Here is a 23,684-nt window from a genome sequence, read left to right on the forward strand (position 1 = left end):
ATTTGGCCCTTAAAGGTAGGGGGGGCATACGGCGGAGGGAGGGGGAATGGCGGCGGGGGGCCAGGAGCGCCATTACTAGCGCCCGTTATTCAACGGGCCAAAATTCACTTGTAACCTATAAAGCTCTAAACAACTTAGGCCCTGGGTATTTAAGAGAACGTCTTCTTTGTTATGAACCCCACCGCCCACTGAGTTCATCAAGAGAGGTCCGTCTGCATTTGCCACTAGCTCATCTGGTGGCTACTCATGGATGGGCCTTCTCTGTTGCTGCCCCGAGGCTTTGGAATGCACTTCCTAGTGAAATAAGAGCTTTCCCATCTCTGACAATTTTTATGAAGTCTTTAAAGATGCATCTGTTCACCCAGGCTTTTAACAGATACTGTTTTGATTGTTTTAATATTGTTTTAGAATATTGTTTTATCAAATTTAAAATGGTTGTTTTTAAAATTTCTTGTTTTTGTTTTTAACTAATGTTTTAATGTTGTTTTTATCTAGTTGTAAACCACCCAGAGATGCAAGTTTTGGGTGGTATAAAAATATGTTAATAAATAAATAATCTCCTGCTAGATAGAAGCAGCCAAGTTGGGCAAGGATCCAGAGAACATGTGGTAGGCTGTATCTCCCCAAGCAGCTTGTCCACATCATCAGGCATCACAGATTGAAACTGATCCAATCTAATACTGCAAGAGGGATTGCTGGACACCATCTTAATAGACTCTGCAGAAACAGTGGAGTCCAAGTCAGCCCGAATACAGGCGATTTTGTCCACAAAGAACCCATTAAAAGCATCACAGCAGAACAAAGTCCCCGGGGATTGGCTTGAATTGGAAGGAGCCTGAATCAAACTCCTCACAACCCGATCTGCAGTTGTTGTTTCAGATCCATCATAAGTTAATTATTAATAAAGTGGCCCTCGTTTCCATCCATACGTGCTTGTCCTGTCTTTATTCGCGGCTCTGAGTACAATTGCATTGGCATGTCCACTAGTGATGCCAGAGTGGGTGCACTGCATTCTCAGCAATCAATGTATAGAACCTAAAATATAGGTGTTCCTACCAAATATCATGGGAATGGGGAGGTGGGTACTTGTTCTCCCTGAACAAAATACACTTTCTACCTTCCTATCCATTTAGGTTGGTCAACAGCATTTCACATAGCTCAGCTGATCTCACTGGAGATCAGATGTTCTTCATATCTGAAGATGAATAGCTAAGAATTTGACATCAATTGTTCCTAAGCAGCAATAGTCCCATATCAGTCAAGGCTGCATGGCAAGCATATAGCTCAATGCCATCATTGGACCTTTCATTTCTCATGAATTTCAGCTGCTTTTTAACTATTCTGTCCCTCTGTAATGGGCACACCTTTAAGAAGCTGCCAATGAGATGTCAAAAAGGGAGAGACTTACTACTTTAGGGTGTGCCTTACTTTGTTTTGGGAATTCCCTTGTGACAATCTTACACATAATTTAATTTTAGGATTGTGATGTGTATCTTTGTGAACAAGAGAGTTGTTTGTCAAAACTGTGGAATGATTTAGGAAAAATCCTAAAGGTTGAAAATTAAGTGTAAGTGTATGTGTGTGTGTGTATGTGTGTGTGAAAAGTGGGTTTACGAGACAGCTGCAAATTTGAGAGCTTTTCCTGGATGATGTAGTATTCATCCATCATTAGAGTTCTGTCATGCTTGATGATGCATTAATGTAATACATCATCAGATTGCCGTCACTCCTATGATGTATGGCTCACTAAAACTGTGCTGGCTGGCAAGAGCTCATTGTGGGGACTCAGCAACTTTGACTGCATCATTTAAAAAGGGATTACTGTTCCTTTTCTTTTATGAGCTTAAGACGGGAGAGGAAGACTCGAAAAATTGGCTTTAGAGGTGGGGAGGTCCTGTAGCATCTTTGCAATACTGGAGAGCACAATAAACATGTTGCTCATGAACGCTGAGGTCTGCCTGGGACCATGGAGGAAAGTCCTTCCAGGAGGAAACTGCTTGAGGAAGGCACAGCAGTCTCTGCAGATGCAGGGGTGTGATATGAAACAGAAAATATGTAAATAATATGTGTATCAGTTAAAAATATATGTAAACAGTGTGTAACAGTTCATATTAGGTGAGCGCTAAGGAGTTTGGGTATAGTTCTGTAACGCCCACTACATACTATAAGAAAGAAAGCATTTTGTATGGCATGTAATGGGCTAATAAATAATTGCTTATTAGAGGAACTATACTTTAAGGAACATTCTTGCTACTATTCTTAGTATTAGCTTCAATGTGGATGTCATCACAAGTAAAAGCAGTCAAAAGGTTGGGGCTCTTGCCAAGGCTGAGAGGCTGGTGTCAGGCCAACAAGCTGGCCCTCACATTTAGCCATTAGTCTAATGCAGGCCGGCACAACATAAGGCCCGGGGGGCAGATCTGGCCCACGGGGACCTTTTTGCTGGCCCCAGGGGTTGGCCCAAAGTTTTGTGGTGCCTGATGTGAGGTGAAAAATGCTGCCTTGCGCCATGGCCCTGGTGGGGGTCAGCGCCCTTACAAAATTATGCTTTGAAAGTGCTTAAGGGGCAGGGAGGAGGGATGGTTGCTAGCAGCCTCCTCTTCACTCCTCATGCTGTGGTTAACTAATAATTGCTTCCATTAATATTTTAATGAGTAATTAATAATTGCTTTCATTTATATTTAATAATTAATTTTAATGTAATCATTAATGTGCTGAACAGTTACCTGCCCCCCCCCCCCACACACCAAGTCATGGTTGGTTCTGGCCCACTGGATTATTTGAGTTGTTCACCCCTAATGTATATGATCCTGTGAGGTTTTTTTTTTTTCATTATCAAACCCCTGACTAATAGAAGAATTTTCCCCAGGCTTCTCCTGATTCCACTCTGTGAGGTATGCAGTGCAGCAACAATTTATATACCAGCCATGATTTGCCAGAAAAAGAAACGCGGTGTTTGACGTGTACATTGGGAATTCTAAGAAAGTATGTTCGTGCTTTAGTTCCTTCAGCCTAGAACCAACTGACACAACAGAGGCCTTGGGGACCACATTCAGCTATTGAAAAAATGTCTGGTGAACCATTGGTTTCTCTTGGAATTTCCTCCTTTGTTTTAAAAACAAAACAAAACAAAACAGTGTCCTTTGTGACACTGGTTGTAAACTGCTTTGGGGAATTGGGGGCTGAAAAGTGTTCTATAAATTCAAACATAGAAATGAATACATGTGAAACTATTTTCACTTTACACAGGACACCGAGGAAGGCAAAAGGTAGGGCTTTCCCAGGTAGGATGTGCAGAGTATCCATGTAGTATGTAGAAGGCTGTGTGGAGGAGAAAGGTAGACATAAAGCAGATAGAGGAATGGGAAGGGACTGGTGTTAAGGTGAGAACACCCCTGGAGAATTCTGGGATACACTCTGTTTGGATACCCCACTCTCATCTGTGAACCACCAGTTCATTTTGTTTAGATGGTTTTTATTCTACTTTTTACTGGTGGGACACTGTGTCTCCCCTGCTAACTTGGCAAAGAGGCATCTTTTTAATGTGGTGATTCTCTTTATCTAGCAGGGGGAGAGTAACTGGCCCCATCCATCCCCAGCACAATACCTTCAGTGACTGTTGCTGGTGTCATGTTTCTTCTTTGACTGTGAGCCCTTTATGGACAGGGATCCATCTTATTTATTTCTCTGTGTAAACCACTTTGGAAACTTTTGTTGAAAAGCGATATATAAATATTTGTTGTTGTTGTTTTCTACTAGAAAATACTCAAGGTGATTACCATGAAATTGATTGCCAGCAAATTTAGGACCAGCAAATGGAGGTACTTTTCAAACAACGCATAATCAACTTGTGGAATTCTCTGCCACAAGATGTGATGACAGCCAACAACCTGGATGCTTTAAGAGGGGTTTGGATAACTTCATGGAGGAGAAGTCGATCAATGGCTACTAGTCAGAGGGCTATCAACCACCTCCAGCCTCAGAGGCTGGATGCCTCTGAGTACCAATTGCAGGGGAGTAACAGCAGGAGAGAGGGCATGCCCCCAACTCCTGCCTGTAGGCTTCCAGCGGCATCTGGTGGGCCACTGTGTGAAACAAGATGCTAGACTAGATGGGCCTTGGGCCTGATCCAGCAGGGCTCTTCTTAATGTTCTTATTACAAAAGTTATAAAACTGTTTAAAACACAGTCAAAGTACAAAAATCCCATAACAGTTACTCATTGATCACCTTGTACCAATCAGTAGTCAGTACAAATCCTTCCAAACACACACAAACGCAACATTACCCTGAAGAGAATTCAGCAAAATAATCAACACCTCATAGAGAAATTATTGCACAATATACAAACCAGATTGACTGGAGGTAAATGTGACAAGTTGTTCAAGAAATTCATGAAGCTGCATGAACAAACAAAATAAAATCTGGGCAAATAATGAAAGAATTATAAAGTCTCTAGATCACAGGGTAGGAATTAGAAAGATACAGTACTTATAGAATAACTTGTGTGGTAGTGGGGGAATTATGTCTTCTAGTTCACAAAAAAGAAGTGCTAATTGCATTGCCAGTATGTCCATGCAGTGTCATGAAGTGAACTGTGTAGGGTGGCAACTATTGGGGGTTGCAAATTTTGAGAAGTCCTATTCCCCACTACCTTCTGCTTGTTTGCCTGCTTACTCATTTGCTGGATGATGGTGCCTCCACTGCGGCTGCTGTGAAAGGAGAGGAGAGTCTCTAGACCATTACTCTCTTCTCATCCACTTCCTTTCCCCCCTCCTGTTCAAATTCAGGGGGAGAAAATCAGCTATTCACCAGCTGCTGGCTGGTTACAACAGACTGCCACCAGTACAAGGGCAGGGTGTGAGGGGAGTGGGGCTTTCCCTGCTCCAGGTACTGAAAGATCTTGAGCTGCCCTTGTTTGTGAGATGCTATTTGCAGAAGCAAGTGTCTGATTGATCATTCGAACTAACTCACAGGAGAATTTTCATGGTGGTCTTGGCCGAACACTCATTTTGTAGCATGTTACCTGGGATGCTGCTGGGATATTTCAAAGTGGGGAGAAGTTAAAAAATTTAGCTTGAGAAGCAAGCTGTACCTTTGCATAAATATGTTGAGTTCCATGCTTTATTGTCTAAACAAAACCCACATACAAGGGGTGTGCAATTTGATTTGAGGTTGAATACATTTGGGTCAAATCGAGGGTATTTTGCAAATTTGACCTCCAATCGAATCACCCACAAAAAAGAGGTCCTAATTTGGGGTTGAATCAAATAACCCCTGATTTGACCCAAATCAATTCGGGTGATTTGACCCTAATCAATTCAAGGCCCATCTTGCAGGAAAAAAACAGGCCTTGGAATGGTGCTTTTTCCAGGGGGGAGCTGGTCTACCAATTGGGATTCGCCTATAGACTAATCTACCCAGAGGGCTGGTCTTCCCGCTGACTCCTGGAAAAACAGGAGAGCTGGTCTACCACTTGGAATTGGTAGACCACTTAGTCCGCACTTAGTCCAGAGCACACTTAGTCCAGAGTGGAGAGCACTACTTCTAATCGGTAGACCAGCTCTCCCCAGAAAAATGATCCGCCTCAAATCAAATCACAGAATTTGGTTTGTGCGCACCCCACCACATACTCTCAACATGTTGCAGTTGGGAAAATATTTGTTTTAAAAAATGAAATGGAAGGACATGAAGTGGACAACCTGAAAAGATAAACATCATAAATAGACACAATTGGGTCATTTTTGATGAAATTGTTGATTCCACTGATTACACTAGTGTTGATTACACTGCTCTCACATTTGGTCGCTTGTCAACACTTTGGAGCTATTTACTTTTGTGTGTTTTATGGATGAAGGAAAGGAAATAATGCACAAAGGAGGCTTAAGAAATTAAATACAAAATAGATGTAAAGCTCCAAGACAGCCTAGTAAACAGCAGAACTCCCAGGGTTTTTTCTACAACAGTGTTTTCACTCTTATAAAGAAACTGCTGCTGAAGCAAACCTGGAAAGTGGCATTTGTTTTATGGTTATAATCCATAAGGGCATAAAATAATTTGAAAGCCTTTGTGAGAAGGGAAAAGATCAGCAGAGATAGTCAACAAATCGTCTCAGCAGAAACACAACATAAAAGCTGCATTTTAAGCTCTCCTGCTGTCATGATCCAGGGTCCTGAAGCCCTTCAGATGGAGGAGGACATAGACAGTTCAGGGCACAAAGCTGCATGAGAAGTCCCCACCTCATCAGTTCCACCAGCTCCAGTATGGCCAGAGGACACCCCCTTGCCTGCATCTTCAGATTCTTCAGAGGCCCAGGTAGCTGAGATGGAGCTCCTCAACCCAATCAAAGCCAATTTCTGAGAAATAAGTCACTGCCGTTTTGTGACAGCTGCTGTGGGGATGAGGGTGAAGCCACAGGCAGGAGTCTATACTAAGTCTGTAGAGTTTTGACCTTTGCTGAAGCAACTTCACTGTGGGTGAAAGCCTTGTCTTGCCATAGCACTGCTCCTCCATAGATCTGATTTTCTGGTACTTGATCTCAGCCTTCTTGATCTTTTCTTCTGCCTGCTCTTTATTGGAATCACTGGCTCCTGACCTCAACCTGATCAACCTAGATTCCTGCTTTTCAATCCTAGACTGCAACTTCCTGGTTCCTGACCCCGTCCTGCTAATCATGGCTACTACACTTGATCCTGCAGCCTGAGCTCCACTTGATGAACTAACCTCACACCTGAGGGTGAGTCTCTGTCATGGGAATGGTGTACCACATCACAGCTGGTCACAATAACTGCCTGGGAAACATGAATATTCAACAGCTGCAAGCCAAACTACACATGAATATCTGTTTTTAAAACCAAGCTATTGTTTCTGGTAAGAAAAAGCAACTTTGGGAAGGTGCAATTTTCAGCAGATAAGAAAACAATGAGAAGCCTACCTGTTCCCTCACCCACACTTGTCCACTGCAGTTTCCTTACACACACACACACACACACACACAGACACACACACAGCCACGCACACACTACATTTCCCTATGTGGGGCTTCTAGACATGGAAAAATACAAATATGGGGCCCCACTGTGAATGGGGGAAAGTGACCAATCCTTTATGGTAGGCCAAATGTGCTATTTAAAGAACTTGTATCACCAGAATAACTACTTGCTTTCCTACCTTCAGAAATTCTCTCCTTCCATCAATCCTTCAGCAACTAAGAGATCATCATAATCCCCATCAAATGACAACAGCAACAGTATGTGCACCTGATTCCCCAGTTCATTGATTTAAATGGAATCCAAATTTAGCAAAGCAAAGTAATGTTTTCCGGGGCACTGAAACTGCATGTTGTAAACTATAAAACACCACTGAGTTTCATATATATGAAAAGCCATATGATGGGTAACAGAAGATTTCTATGTAGGATCAGTTGTGTCCCCAACCTTGACTTGCCTGAAGTAGGGCACTAAATGCCACCTCCCCCAACACACACAAACATCATGAGCCGCCTCCTCTTTTTTTGTTTACTGCAGCTGAAATAGAGTTTGCTGATTTCCTAGGTGCACATGCAAACACACATGAACACCCAGACTTCCTGCCATTCCTGCTGTCTGACCTGGTGTGCACCCTTCTTCTACCTCTCACATGCAGCACTGTTGGAACAGTATGAAGAGAAGGAGGCAGAAGAGGACAGTATGTATGGGCAGTAGAATATTGCTCTACAGAGTGTATACTCCACATGTGTATACTACTGAAAGATCAGTAGAGCATGAGATGCTCTAGAGAGCATCTCCTGCACTCTACTGACCAGTCATCATTTTCTCTGCCACTTCCTCCTTTCATTCCTAACCAGAGAGGGAAATAGGAAATAGGTGTGCACCAGGCTAGGAGGTACTGGCAGAGGCCATCTCAGAGCAGTGGCTATGCCACAACTCTGCAAAGAGATACTCCAATGGTGGTGAGTGGTAGAGCGAGGCAGATTAGGTGGGGGTGCTCCAAAAACCTATCCCTTGAGCCAACTGCCTCATCTGACCTCATGGGAGGCCCACCCCTGTGTATAGGGTGACAGAAAAGGTCCCAGCTGAAGTTCAAACCCAAATCTATTCTACTTAAGCTGATAGGTTTTCATCTTTCCCTTGTGCATTCTAAAATTGTGATCCCCATTAGGCACACTTGGGTTTCTTGAATAATATGGTTCAATGCTTCCCTATATATTAAAATAAAACAATCAGTCCTCCCTACCAAGTAGAACATTGGACTAGAATCTTTTGTCCTGGCATGGTATTCTTCTGTATGAAGGGAAGGTGGTTTGTTTTTTAAAGGATTCTCTGCCCCCCCCCCCCCCCGACCACACCACCACCACTTGCAGTCTGAAGTGGTAGAATGAAGCAGGAATTACCCATTTTTTTGCTGATCATATAGATCAGCTCTCTCCCAGAGGCTCTCCACACGAGCAGTGTGGAGAACCTAATTGGGCTCTGCGGGGAGAGTGGGCTTAGCCCGCTCTTCCCACAGACAAGCAGGGAGCTCGTCATGGGCGAATGGATCGGCCGCCCACACGACTACCAGCTTCATTATGGAGCTGGTAGGGGCAGTGGGGATCAGGGGCTGCCTAGCCCCCAGAAGTCCCAGGATGCCCCACACGAGTGTGCAGGGCATTCTGGGGAGACCCCCAAGGCCAAGAGGCTTGTTGGAGTCTCCCAGTTGGGGATCTCCTCATGAGTCGCTGTGCCATGGAGCCGTGCCATGGTGATTCATGATCGCCAAAAAGGGGTTAGCGGAATGCTCGCTCCGCTAACCTAGTTTAAGGGGAGGGATACTTTGGGAGGTTTGCTCCCAGGAGCCGTGTGGCTTCCATTGAGACACATGACCTCCCAAAAGCGCGCTGGGCTCCCTTAGCCCACTTTTGGGAGGGCATGAGAATAGCCTCCCAGTCTTCCATTTGAAATATTTCTTTGTCAGAAAGCCTCAGATAAATGTCCCAGCGACATCAATAATGCTTTGGGAGAAGCTTGGGGTTCTCATAGGCAATAACACTTTGATTAGTCAAGGTGGACATTTATCAGTGCTAGGGAGCTCAGGAGGAGAGATTTCTTTATCTACCGCAGCTACAGTGGAAGTGCACAAGTAAGGGAGCACTGATATTTAATATTGTCTGGAGACATGGAGTTAAAAGTTCTTAATAAAGTAGTTTATTTAGGAAATCCATGATCAACATAGATTAAGACCTATCATGCTTCATTGCTAGTTACTTATAGGAAGTAGGGAAAGGGGAGAAGATGGAAGTCTCTCTCTCTGGTGAGAGAATGAAACCTGAGACTATCAGACTATCAGTCTACCATAGGGGAATCATAGTAGAGAAAGCATGGTCAGGGAGGGAATGCCCTTATTGGCCATCTCTACCCCTAATGCTTCTAGTGGTCAACAGGGTTGCTGGTGAAAAGAGCCGATGCCATCAGGAGCTGCATCTCCAGCACTTAGAACACACTCAACTCAAAATACTACACTTGACTATCAAATCCTTTTGAGCTGGGAGATCGAATTTGTGCTCTGTATACTGAGCACACATTGTAGACAAAAATGAGAGACAATAAATAAAGGCCTGCTAGTTCTGTGTCTGCAGATGCTCTTCAAAGTTGTCCAGCATATGAACTAGAGAGAAACTCCACACTCTGAATAAGTAACCAAGCTATGAAGACGAGTCTATATTTTATCTTTCTAACTTTAGTACTGCATGCATTCCCCCACCAAACTTTTCTGAGCAAGCAATAAACCATTTCCAGCACTGCACTGGTGATTCAGAAACTCACATTACTTCTCCACAGTGAGCTGTCATGGATTATGTTATCTTGAAGAAATGAGTGCTGGAACAACAACTTTCAGGCAAGATATTCAGTTGACTGGGATTTTAAAATGCATTGAAAAGACTGGCTTACTGCAATGGCAGTGTGGGTGCTTAGCCATCTGGGAAAAATGCTCTTCAGTAGTGAGTGACCAAAAGTGCAGGGGAAATCTTTAATGATACATCCATGATAATGTCCTAAAATAATCTGCTTGGATTTGGTACCAAAAAGAATTGTATGCATTAATCTGATACAAGAGAACTGGATCACATCAAAATATTTTACATATTATTGAGGACAATGCTGCAAAAATGTAGGTGATATGTAAACAGCTAATATGTAAACAGCTTCCAGACTTGCAATGAAATTATTGAGTATTACTCCACACCTTATTATTTCAAACCAGGTTTTGATAGCTGTATATGTTCAGGGAGTTTATTTTATGTATGTATGTATGTATTTGATTTGATTTGATTTGATTTGATTTGATTTGTATACTGCCCTTCCAAAATGGCTCAGGGCAGTTTACAATTAAAACATACCACTAAAACAAAAACAAGTTAAAACAAATTAAAAAACAGTATAACAATTAACAATTTAAAAACATTTTAAAACAACAATTAAACAATTGCAGTGATTAAAAACCCCAAAATCGGGTTTTGAATTTTAAAATACACCAGAAATTAAAACCCCTAAAATTTAGGAAGCTGAGAAAGCTTGGGCAAAAAGAAGGGTTTTCAGGTGTTTTTTGAAAATTGCCAGAGATGGGGAGGATCGTATCTCAGCAGGGAGCGCATTCCACAATCTCAGGGCAGCGACTGAGAAGGCCCGTCTCTGTGTAGCCACCAAACGAGTTGGCAGTAACTGGAGACGGATCTCCTCAGATGACCTCAATGGGCGGTGGGGCTTGTAAGAAAGAAGACGCTCTCTTAGATACCCAGGGCCTAAGCCGTTTAGGGCTTTGTAAGTTATAACCAGCACTTTGTATTTTGTCCGGGAACCTACTAGCAGCCAGTGTAACTCCATCAGTAAAAGAGTAACATGGTCTTTCTGAGATGACCCAGAGACCAACCTGGCTGCCACGTTCTGAACCAACTGAAGTTTCCAGACTATGTACAAAGGCAGCCCCACATAGAGCACATTACAAAAGTCAAGTCTGGAGGTTACCAGCAGATGTACCACAGTTTTGAGGTCATTGATTTCAAGAAACGGGCACAGCTGGCGTATCAACTGGAGCTGATAGAAAGCACCCCAGGCCACTGCCTCAACCTGAGAAACCAGGGAGAGGTGTGAATCCAGAAGTACTCCCAGACTGTGAACCAGTTCCTTTGGGGAATGTGACCCCTTCTAGAACAAGCAGATCAAAATTTTCTCTAGAGTTCTGACCCCGCACAATAAATACCTCCGTCTTATCTGGATTCAGCTTCAGTTTATTCTCCCTCATCCAGCCCATTACTGCTTCCAGACAGGCATTTAGGGAGGATATGCCAGCTCCTGAAGAGCTTGACATGGAGAAGTAGATCTGGGTGTCATCAGCATACTGGTAACGCCCAGCTCCAAAACACCTGATGATCTCTCCCAGCGGTTTAATGTTAAAAAGCATTGGAGAAAGTACGGAGCCTTGAGGGAAACCATACTTAAGCTCAGATTTTGAAGAGCAACAGTCTTCAGTCGACAACATCTGGAATCTATCTGAGAGGTAGGAGTAGCACCACTGTAAAACAGTGCCTCCCACCCCGAACACCCTCAGACATTCCAGAAGGATACTATGGTCAATAGTATCGAAAGCCGCTGAGAGATCCAAAAAGACAAACAGAGTCACATTTCCTCTGTCATTTGCCAATTGGAGATCATCCATCAAGCTGACCAAGGCAGTCGCCACCCCATAGCCTGGCCGAAAACCAGTTTGAAATGGGTCTAGGTAATCAGTTTCCTCCAGGACCGCCTGGAGCTGAGAGGCCACCACCCTCTCAACTACCTTGCCCAGCCATGGGAGGTTGGAAACAGGCCTATAATTGCTCAACTCCAAGGGATCTAATGCAGGCTTCTTTAGAAGAGATCTAATGATTGCCTCCTTAAGACAAGGAGGCATCCTGCCCTCCCTCAGAGAAGCATTTATGATATCCACCAGGCTGTTTACAACAACCTCCCTGCTAGATCGCACAAGCCATGTTGGACAAGGATCAAGAGAACACATGGTAGGCCTCACCGATCCAAGCAGCTTGTCCACATCCTCAGGAGTCACAAACTGAAACCAATCCAGTCGGATCACATAAGAGGAGTCATTGGGCACCTCCAGCTCAGACATCAAATTAATTGTGGAGTCTCCATCTAGGTCGGCCCGAATCCGAGAGATTTTATCTGCGAAAAACTCTTTAAACACATCACAGCGGGCAACTGATGACTCCAAATTTTGGTTCGGGGGGGGGGGGCAGATACTAATCCCCTCACAACCCTGAACACCTCCGCTGGATGTGAATTCACAGAGGCAATAGCAGCAGAAAAGAACCGCCTCTTTGCTGCACGTATTGCCTGAGCATAGATCTTTAGATGTGCTCTATGTCGCAATCTGTCAGATTTGAGTCGAGTCTTCCTCCACTTGTGCTCCAGTCACCTATCTTGCCGTTTCAGCCCCCGTAGATCTTCTGTATACCATGGGGACAATTTTGAAGCAGGTCGGAGGGGACGCTTGGGAGCAATTGTGTCTACTGCCCTGGTGAGCAAGTTGTTCCAATTCTCCACCAGGGCATCAACAGGATCACCAGCAAAGCCAACATTAAATCCCTCCAAGGCTTCTTGGAATCTTAATGGATCCAATAACTTCTTCGGGCAGACTATTCTAATAAGCCCCTCGCCCCTGTGGAGGTGGGCAGTGGTTGTAAGTCCAACCTTAACCAGATGGTGGTCCGTCCATGACAATGGGGAAATCACAGGAGTCCCCACCCATGGAACACCACCCTGATCAGAGTAAAATACCAAATCAAGCATGTTACCTGCAATATGCGTCGGTCCAGAGACCATTTGGGATAGGCCCATAGTTGTCATGGGCGCTATGAACTTCTGAGCTGCCCCGTACAGATTGGTCCCAAAATGAACATTGAAGTCCCCCAGCAACAAGAGTCTGGGAGACTCCAACGCAAGTTCCGCGAACAAGTCCGTGAGCTCAGTAATGGATTCTGCTGGGCAGCAGGACTATCGGTACACCAACAGAAGTCCCAATCTATCCCTGGTCTCCAAACTTAAGTACACACATTCAATATGGTCCGATACCCCAACAGGGACCCTGGTAAGGGAGATGTTATCCTTATAGACCACAGCCACCCCACCTCCCCGCCCACGTCCCCTCACCTGGTCCTCTACAGAATATCCTGGAGGGAGAAGCTGGGACCAAACTGGACCACTAGCCTCCCCCAACCAAGTCTCGGTAATACATACTAGGTCGGCCCCTTCATCCATGATCAAATCATGGATGAGTTCAGATTTATTTTGGACTGACCTGGCATTACAGAGGAGCAGGGGAAAGCTATGTAGGTTGTTGGCAGTGCTCCCCGAGGTCACATAGCTGGCATGACAGCAGGCAGGAGAGACAGCTATTAAATTTCTGACTACCCATCCCCTGGAATGGCCCACTGACCTGCCAACATAATTTCTTCTATTCCCCACCACCACCGGGATGGCTGCCCCATAGTCAACGAGTTGTCAAATTCCATTCCAAGTAGTTTCCAGATCCAGACTCAATTACTCAGTCCAAGGAGTAATTGGAATGGCATATAGTTTGGAGAGAATTGATACCACATTTGCTCAGGTGTATAGTTCCTCTAACGTCCTGTGACTATGATCAGGATCTGTGTGGGGAATTTGCTCAAATTAGGTGCAAACATACATTTAACAATGGTATTTATTTATTTATTTGTCAGATTTATATACTGCTCTTTCTAATAGGCTCAGAGTGGGGTACAGCATATTAAAAATATCTTAGGCTGCATTCGCATGTAATATGAAACCGCTGTTAAATGGGGCAGAGGTTGGAATTTGTGAACATCCAAATGCAAGCAACTGCGGTTTTGTTGCAAAAGCAACCTGCAGTTTGCCTTGCCAAACTCCAGTTTGAACCTTCAGTTTGTAATGAATTTTGCAGCCACAGCCTTAGTTTCTTCAGTGGCAGTACTACGTCTGAATGCAGACGTTGTCATAATAGTGGTTTTGTGCTGTTTCTGGAACCGTAATCATAGAAAGGGTGGCCCAGACTACCTGGGATCATGCCCGCTCCGTGCCTGCAGCACTTCTCACTGGTGAGCTCTCCAAGCACTTGCCTTGCTCCCTGTCTCCCATCTAAGAAAGCAGTTGCCCGGTAACAGGGATGCTGCCACGTCCCACTGGAAGCCTCCAAGCCTGTCAAACAGGAAAGTCACATGTGGGCATGCTCTTCCTAAAACCGAGATGTTGATTTAGGATCAATACCCTTATCAAACCAGGATGGCTCTTAATCTTTGTTATTCATCTCTCCATGTCTTAAGGCTGCTGTCAGACTGGTACGGCCATGGTGATCCTTGCTTTTGGCCTAGGGCACAAGGAAGACAAAATTAATTATACTGATCATATTCTCATATTTTGGAGCCAAGTCAAGGACACAGTGCAGGTAACAAGAGGAGAGAAATGAGGAGCTCAAACTTTCTGCCCCTAATAAGATAGTATGATGACCAACACAGCTGACATCTTTAGTCCTCCCCAGGATCTCAATTGATAGCTGGCTTAACTCCAAAAGGAGCAATTCCCAGGGGAGACTCATGGCAGCATTATGGTATGAGAAGCAGGAGAGAAGGGACAAGAAATATGGGTCACTCACATTAACTGTTTTCTGCATTTTTTTTTTAAAGTCCGAGTTGGATCTTGTGTACCTCCCCCTGTAGTGCAATGTTTATACCCACAGTGTAAGGAGACAGCTGGTTTATCTCACAGAAGGGAGAAATACACAAATTCTGAATTTGGATGGTGGGGACACATGATTGCCACTTATTGTTTCTCATGGATATTGTAATGTCTGAAGCCATCATGAATCTTCTCTAGTTCACTCAGCTGTAAATGAGAACTTAAGCCATTGAATTGATGTTGATCAGAGATGTCAGCAATGCTCTCAACCTCATCACCTCAAATGGATTGCAGGGTGATGAAACCAACAACCTTCAGGAATCAGTAAAGTATCCTAACTATTTAGCTAGTAGCAATAAAATCCTCATTACAACTTAAGATGCATTATAGAGAGAACAGACTTTGGAAAATGGATTTTCAGTACAACTGTACTTGAATTATCCAAACTTTAACAATTCTGTCAAAACGTTTGAAAATGTTTAGCTAGAACAGGCTAAAACCTACTAGCTTAACCTGCACAGAGCATCTGCATGCTAGTACTTGATTGCTCCCCTCACCCCCCAACCCCCTCATCTCAGAGTTCTCTCCAGCCTCATCTGAGATGCATTCCTGCTCCTCCTCCTCCATCCCATTGCTTCCATCCCCTCACCCCTCTTTGTTGCTCCTTCATCCCATTTTTCCACCCCCTCACCCCTCTTGGTTGCAGCTGCAGTGTTGCCAGCGCCGACTGGCCAAGCCTCAGCCCCCTAACCCCAGTGACCTCCCCACCCGAGCCTGAGCCCCACTCCTACTCTTGCTCCTTCCTGGCAGGAGTAGCAGCAGCAATTGACCAGGCCCTTCCTTGTTGCTGCTGCTGTCACCATGGGCACTTGTTCCCCTCAGGCCACTGACAGGCCCGGGCCCAGGCCCATCCCATCCTCGCCCTTCCTTATTTCTCTCTTTCCCTCCCTTCTTTTTCTCTCTCCTCCACTCACTCTTCCCCTCTGCCTTCCTTCCCCTCTCTTCTTCATTTCTTTCTCTTTCTCTTCCTTCTTCAGTTAACAGATCTTGTTCACCTTGTTTCCTCATATAATTCACACAGTGGCAGCCTCCTTCTGCTGAAGGGGCTCGTTTCTCCCTCACAACCCCTCTCTTCTCAGACTCCAGCCCACTATCCTTTTATAGAGAGAGATTTTTCTCTCCTCTACAATCTTCCCACCAGTAACAGCTGCATTCCAACTGACCTTAACCATCACAGGCTCTTCTTCCCTATCTGCATATGGAATTTCCACTGCCCAATCACCAGGGTGTTCCTGCTCTGTTACTTCCAATTCGTAAAGCACTGTGTGGGCAGGGCTTGCCATGCACCATTTGCCATGGACCACCATATCTATCTATATCTATCTATCTATCTATCTATCTATCTATCTACAGATATGAAAGATATCATTTTAATGTTATCATAGCATTACTACGCCTGAATATTCAAGATCAAAAGTTCATTACTAGGACTGTATATTCATTTTTTGAATGGATGGTAACCAGGTGGAATGGGGTCCATTAGATTCAGGCTCATTTGTCCAAAAATGGATGGGCCAGTGTATGAACGTGTACAGATGGGGTTTGTGATGGTTTCTTTGTTTGTGATTGTGGAATAACTGCCATTGTTTACGCCATTGTTTGTGATTTCCCCCCGCACTGCCCCAGGATATTATGGTATTCCAGATGGTATCTGCCAACAAGTGGTTATGCTTTGCAGTTCTTGCCATCACAAACACAAGCAGTGATAAAAATGCCATCTGAAGTAAGGTTTTATTATTTAAGAAGTCAAAACAAAAACCAAATTGAGAAAACAAATCCTTTAATGAGTCCCAAAATGAACAGCACTGGATCTGAATGGGATCAACACACACCAAACGAAAGCCCTGAACACGAACAGGGCCCTGAAACATAATCATTTTTAGTGCATACTCCTAGTCATGACTTGTCTTTAGATGTTTGGGGAAAGTATTTTAAATTAATGACAGAATTCGATGTCGTTAACAACTTTTACAAAATTATAGACAACAGCAGAAGTGTGGGAATTATGCGTTAGAAATGCCATTTTTATATTCATGTATTCATTTATTGTGGACATGCCTAAGTCAAAACAATATTGGTTAAAAAAATCATTGCAAATTAATGCATGATATAATAGGTTATACATTCCATATAAATCCTGTTTTGTATTGTACAACATACAAGAACTCCTAAAAAAAATACCATTAGTCAAAAAATGGAGAAGAAAATTACAAGATACAAGAATGTCATAGTATTACAGAATTTTAGAACTAAAAGGGATCTTGGAGAATAATACATTTTGTCAAAGTAAAAGAAAAAAGACAACAAATGGACATGTTTTCCCAGAACTGTCTAGCCTTTATTAAAAAATTCACATACACACAAATACTGTGTGTAGATTTGCTTAAAAGTAATGTAATTTGTATACTATACAGTATTTTTTTTTTAAAGTTAGAGACACGTTCATCTAAGAATGGGATTATTTATATGATCAAGGATCTTGAGGTTGTTTTGGAGGCAATTAATTTAGAATTGCTATTTACCTGGACAAGGAATTCCAGTGTTTCAGATACACATGCTTTCTTAATGTCTCAGATCATTTTGTAAATCAGCACTGGATGTGTCTTTGAACCCCTGCATTCCACTAATTTCTATCAGAGATAACAGGCCTACTTTGGTTCACAATACAATAAGCTTACCCCAGGATGCAGAAGATACAAGTCAAAGCAGAGATCTTGATTTCACCAGGTGTTCTTTCCATTCTTTTCAAGTAACTTCATTATCTGATGACTGCCATAAATGGGTGTGTGTGTGTGTGAGAGAGAGAAGTCAATTTCTGAGGCAAAGTCTAGGCGCTATAGAATTCAGTACAACTCTGATTTAACATTTATTACAGGAGCATGGTAAAGATCTAGCCTCAGGCTGTTTCTGGGTTTCCTTTAGCCATATTATCAGGGGAATGAAAGTCTATCCCTTCACTGGCTGGAAATGAATTGATCTGATGGTCAGAGCACAATATGGTATGTGATGCATCATGCATGGAAGGAAGAGATGTCACTTAAGGAGATACTGAACTAGGAGAAATGTGAAAGACAGCTTAAAAAATTAATTTGATGACTAATAGATTTTAATTTGAATCTTGGGAACTTAACACTAATTCTTTATGAGAATCAGAATATAATGATTGGATCAGTTATGTGTATGTAATGTATGTTTTCCTACCTGAGGCACATCTTGTGAAGCCCCAAGGAGGAGATTGCTGGAGGCACTTTTATTATGTAACTGTCATTTAATATAAATTATTTTACTGCATCAGGTACAGAACAATCACACAAAAGATTTCAAGAGGGGGACCACTGGGGATTGTTAAGAAGATAGATCAGACAGGAGTTTAACTGACAAGGAGCAAAATATAGAGAAGTTTTCTTTATAGAGTTTTGAAGAAGTTTAAATGTAAAAAAAAAAAATCATTTAAAAATGAACTGCAATCCTATACAAACTTTCTTGGGAGTAAACCCTATTGATCTCAATGAGTCCTACTTTTGAGTTGTCACAAATAGGAATGCACTGTAATTTTTTTTCATTTTGCAGATTACTCAGTATCTAAAATAGACCTGCACACAGACTGAACACAATTCACCAGCTGTGTCTGGAGAACCTTTGATGAAACCTCTTCTTTTTGCTGCCTGGCTAGAACTGCAGAGACAAAGTAATTGTGAAGTGCCTAGCAGGCCGCAGTATGCAGCTGATGGGCCATGCTTGCCCTTGCAAGTCTCCAGTTATGCAGGCCTGATAATATATGGCAATTGGCAGGTGCTGTTTGCTTCATTTTAAAGTTGTGCCTTGTTACCCTAGATCAGCAGCCTGTATTCCTGACCATCTTTTTCATATTGGTGTCTTTGTGGTGATTCATGCCAAGAGGTATATAGATTACAAGCCAATCCCCAATTCGTGATTAGACCTGGGCTTTTAGAAACCCCAGAAACCCCAATATGGCAATTTCCTCCCACCAACATGCAGAAGCTGCTCCTGGGGCAATTGCCCCCAGGGGGGAGTATGGGGAGGTGGGTTTTTAAAAAAATTCCCAACCCAGCACTGGAACATGGGAGGCTGGACAGGCCCAGGGAATATTGGGAGGGTCTGTGGGGAGGGTGAGGTGACACACAGAGGAAGCTGGGAAAGAATGCAGGGAGGGAAAATTGCAAAAAGTGTGAGGATCCAGAAATTCCCAAAACTAACTGTGAATGTTACACACACACACACACACACACACACACACACACACACACACACACACACTGTTTCCCCGAAAGTAAGACCTACCCCGAAAGTAAGACCTAGCAGTAATTTCTGATGTACCGCTAATTGCCCTAGTGCATTTTTTGGGGCTAAAATTAATATAAGACACTGTCTTATTTTCAGGGAAACACGGTATATATCCCATGGGAAAAGCCATGGGAGGAACTACATTCCCCAGGCATTCCTCCATTCCCCCCAGCCTTCTCACACTCTTTCCCAGCTTCACCTGCATGTCTCCCTATCCTCCCCATGGACCCTTCTGCCATTCCCTGGACCCAACCAGAACACCATGTGCCAGTGCTGGGTTAGGAATTAAAGAACCTTCACCCCACCACCACAACCACTGGACTTCCTGGGGCAATTGTCTCAGGATTGGCTGTGTGTGCTGGGTGGGGGGAGAGAATGGTCCTATTGAGTTTCCAAAATTCCTGAAAGCCCATGCCTTTTAGTGATGCTTAATGTTTAATTCCCTGATCAGCAGTTCTTTTTTAAGCTGGGCTGTACTTTGAACTGAGCAAAGGCAACCACTCTTGCTCTACTCATTGAGGTGCTTCACACGATCCGTGTGAAGCATCAGATGGGGTTCGGTGGGGAGAGCGGGCTCAAAGATGAGCAGTTGCTCATTGCTGGGTGGCTGGATTAGCCACCTAGACAAGCGGCTGCTCCATCAGGAGCTCCAGGGGAATGGGAGCTCTGCCATGTGGTGCCCCGGCCCCCCAAACCCCAGAAAGTCACCACACAAATGTCCGGTGACTTCTTGGGCCCCCCTCCCCTCCCCTCCCCTCCCCACACCTGATTTTGCCAGTCGCGGATGCAGGCAGCCATGGCTGACACACGGTCCAAAACACAAGGTGAACAGAGTGCTCTCTGGCAGCTAGCCCACCTAACAACCCCTCCCCTTAAATGAGGTTAAGGGGAGGGGTTGTTAGGTGGGCTAGCTGCCAGAGAGCCACCGGGCTCGTCTGAGAGCCCGGTGGTCCCCATGATTGATCAAAACCAGGCTGGGCTCCATTAGCCCGGTTTTGATCAGTCATGAAAATCGCTTCACTTACTTATTCCCATGCAAATCATGGCACTAGCAAAGGCCCTATTTGAACTCTGTTTCTCCAAAGTGAACAGCAAGAGTGGAGAAGTGGTTTTGGTGGAGTTCTCCCTTTATGGACCTCTCCTGCCCACTCTCATTTTCTATCTTACACACAAGAAAGACCAGCTTAGATACACAAAGGGAATACCCTGGCAGAGTCTCTGTTTTTATTCACACTGGGTTGAGAAGCTTACAGGCGGCTTGTGTGTCTGAGTTTCACAGAAAGTCATTGAAATACATAAGGGGGGCACCTTTGGGATCAGGGCCCTATGATGAGGGCCAGATGGGGAGCTCCGGGTGGGGGGCACCTTAGCCCTCCTTCCAGAGTTGCCTATGTTTAATTAAAAGTAGTGGACCTCCAGTGCTTGTAGCTGTAAATGGCCAGGTAGAGTAAAGCTTTGCACCTGCAGATTATAGAAATCCATAGCAACAAGCATCTACATTTTCAAAAAGAGTACTATTGCTTTGGGATTTGAGAAAGGAATAGTGCTTCTCTTTACTTTGCCTTTTCCTTCTATATTTTTGTTTCTCCTATATTTCGGTTTCCAAGAAAGGAAGTTGTGGTTATTTCTTTCATTTGTTTTTTTTAATGCATGTTTATAATTTCTTTTTGAATGCATCAAAATACAGATGATGGAGATCTGTTGATTTGATCTGTAAAGTTCACTGACAGTTTTTATCCAGTGGAAGGCTGAAAACAAAGTCTTATCAAATGGTATTTTGACTTATTTATATGCGGACAGTGCTTCTTTTCTTCTTCCACCTCACCACATGAGTGGGAGAAGAATTGTCAGAAAACTCCAGGCAGGGAGGTCATAGGGTGTGTTTGGAGATGTCATGACCTTGCACTCTGAGAGTTGTCCACAAATAATCCTTTTCTTAAGACATACAGTCAGGGCCAGCCAGTGGTGCTCTTACACCTGGATTTCGGGGCTGAAGTCCAGGGCCTCCACACCCCCTGGTAATATATTTGTTTTATATTATTCTTACACTAGCTGACCCCGCACAGAACATCTGTGCAGTTGTGTACTGAGTCTGTGGTATCCCCTGCAGCTCGCTCTCCCTCCTGCAGCTTGCTTGCTCGCTCTCCCCCGCCGCTCGGTCTCCCCCCGCCGCTCGCTCACTCCCCCCGCCGCTCACTCTCCCCCCTGCCGCTTGCTCGCTCCCCCCGCCGCTCGCTCGCTCTCCCCCCGCTGCTCGTTCACTCGCTCTCCCCCCACCACTCGCTCGCTCGCTCTCCCCCCACCACTCGCTCACTCACTCGCTCGTTCCCCCCCCCCCCCGCAGCTCTCCCCATTGGGCCAGCCAGGGCCAAGCTATCCCACCACCACCTCCCACCTTCTCCTCCCGGCTGGTAGGGCTTTGCCTGCCGTCTGCCCTCCTCCTCGCTGCCGCCGCCATTATATCTCCCTGCCACCGCCCCCTCTTCCTGGCCGGCGGGGCTTTGCCCGCCGTCCACCCACCTCTTCTGGCCAGAGGGGCTTCGCCTGCCAGCCCCCCACTTCTGTATCCTGACCGCTGCCATTATTTCTCTCCACTTCAATGCTGGAACTCTTGCACGCTCTGGAGCATCTGCATGTTAGTACTTGATTGCTCCCCTCACCTCAGAGATCTCCCCACCCTCACCTGAGTTGCACTCCTCCTCCTCCTCCATCCTGTTGCTTCCATCCCCCTCACCCTTCTTGGTCGTGACTGCAGCATTGCTGCTGCCTATTGGCCAAGCTGCAGCCCCCTATCCCCAGAGACCTCCCCACCCTCACCCTCACCCCACTCCTGCTTCTCCCTTCAGGAGCAGCAGCAGTGGTTGACTGGGCTGTTCCTCGCTGCTGCCACCACCATGGCTGCTCATTCCCCTCAGGCCGCTGACAGTCCCAGGCCCGGGCCCATCCCTTGCCTGACTGCCTCCCTCTTACAATGGCCTCAGTAGCCCCAAACAGCAGCAGTGGTTGCCTGGACCCTTCCTTGCTGCCAGTGGCCACTCATTCCCCTCAGGCTGCTGACAGGCTCAGGCCCATCCCTTGCCCTTCCATCTGTCTCTCTTCCCCCTCTCTTCTTTTACTCTTTCTCTCTCCTCCACTTGCTCTTCTCCACTCTTCCTTCCCTCTCCCTTCATGTTTTTTCTTCCTCCCTCCCTGAGTTAACAGATTTTGTTCATTTACACAACGGCATCCTCCTTCTCCTGAAGGGGCTCTTTCCTCCCTCATGGCCTGTCTTTTTGCAGACCCCTGCCTGCTATCCTTTTATATATATAGATTCCTCCCCTCTACAATAAAGAATGTCTTCTGACCAGTAACAGTTGCATTCCAACTGACCTTAACCATCACAGGCTCCTCCTCCTTATCTGGATAGGGAATCCCCACTGCCCAATCACCATAGTGCCACAGGCTCCTCCTCCATATCTGCATATGGAATCCCCACTGCCCAATCACCATGGTGCTTCTGCTCTCACAGGCTCCTTCTCCCTATATGCATATGGAATCCCCACTGCCCAATCGGGTGCTTCTGCTTGCAAACTCTGTCAGCCAATCGCCTCCTTTCTACCACATCCCCATGCATGGTCCATCTTGGAGAATTAATAATATAGATTCTTTTGAGTTTAGTTGCTGCTCATGCCCTCAACAACCCACGTGTTAAAAATACTGTGTGTCACTGTGTGTCACGGTGTGTGTGTGGCAGGGGGAGGAGGACGCAGTGGGGAGGGGAAGCTCCAAAGGCCTTTAGGTACAGGCTCCAAAATTACCGAGGTGCACCCCTGGGGCCAGCCCATCTATTCAGCACACTTAGGCCTAATCCATTAGGCATTCCTAGGGTACCAAGCTATGTGGAGCATCGCTGCACTCACTGGTAACCTGCCATATAGCTGCCTTCACCTCTGGCCCCGCCTCCAACTTACTCACCTGCCCACAGCTCTTACCACCTCCTGCCTGCCCACCTACTCACTCATCTACCTGCCATGTCCACTTCACCCAAAGCCGCCAGCCATGTCCACTGAGGTGGGTGGTTGCTGGTTTTTGTGTTCTATCTATTAATCTTTTATGTTTTGTTATTTAGAAGATTGTCCAAACTGGGATCTGGTAGAAAGTGTGGAGGTGGGATCAGTAAGAAAAGGGAGGGAAAGGAGAAGGAGAAAATGGAGTTGCTTTTGAAAAAAAGTCTTCGTTACACCTTCATAAAATTACTTTGTGTTTATGAGGGCAGCAGTTATAAAATGTTTGGCAACAAGATTTTTAACCAGCTATGTGTGTGAGCTTATGTTTCCTAAGTTGTTTCTGAATAAAATCTTAGTTAGGAACATAGGAAACTGCCATATACTGAGTCAGACCATTGGTCTATCTAGCTCAGTATTGTCTTCACAGACTGGCAGGAGCTTCTCCAAGGTTGCAGGCAGCAATCTCTCTCAGCCCTCTCTTGGGGAAGGCAGGGAGGGAACTTGAAACCTTCTGCTCTTCCCAGAGCGGCTTCATCCCCTGAGGGGAATACCTTGCAGTGCTCACACATCAAGTCTCCCATTCATATGCAACCAGGTCAGACCCTGCTTAGCTATGGGGACAAGTCATGC

The 23,684-nt window shown here is 45.0% G+C and overlaps 1 long non-coding RNA gene across 1 annotated transcript; it reads right to left on the reverse strand.

Moving 5' to 3' along the window:
* Nucleotides 1–13,744: 13,744 nt before the first annotated feature.
* LOC128324859 (uncharacterized) lies at nt 13,745–22,511 on the reverse strand. Its single transcript, XR_008307136.1, has 3 exons — nt 22,438–22,511; nt 17,442–17,532; nt 13,745–14,395 (listed from the first exon to the last, which is right to left on the reverse strand). It is a non-coding gene; the product is annotated as an uncharacterized LOC128324859 (long non-coding RNA).
* Between the last annotated feature and the right edge of the window lie 1,173 nt (nt 22,512–23,684).

This window comes from Hemicordylus capensis, chromosome 4, assembly GCF_027244095.1.
Source record: "Hemicordylus capensis ecotype Gifberg chromosome 4, rHemCap1.1.pri, whole genome shotgun sequence".
Taxonomy (NCBI): Eukaryota; Metazoa; Chordata; class Lepidosauria; order Squamata; family Cordylidae; genus Hemicordylus; species Hemicordylus capensis.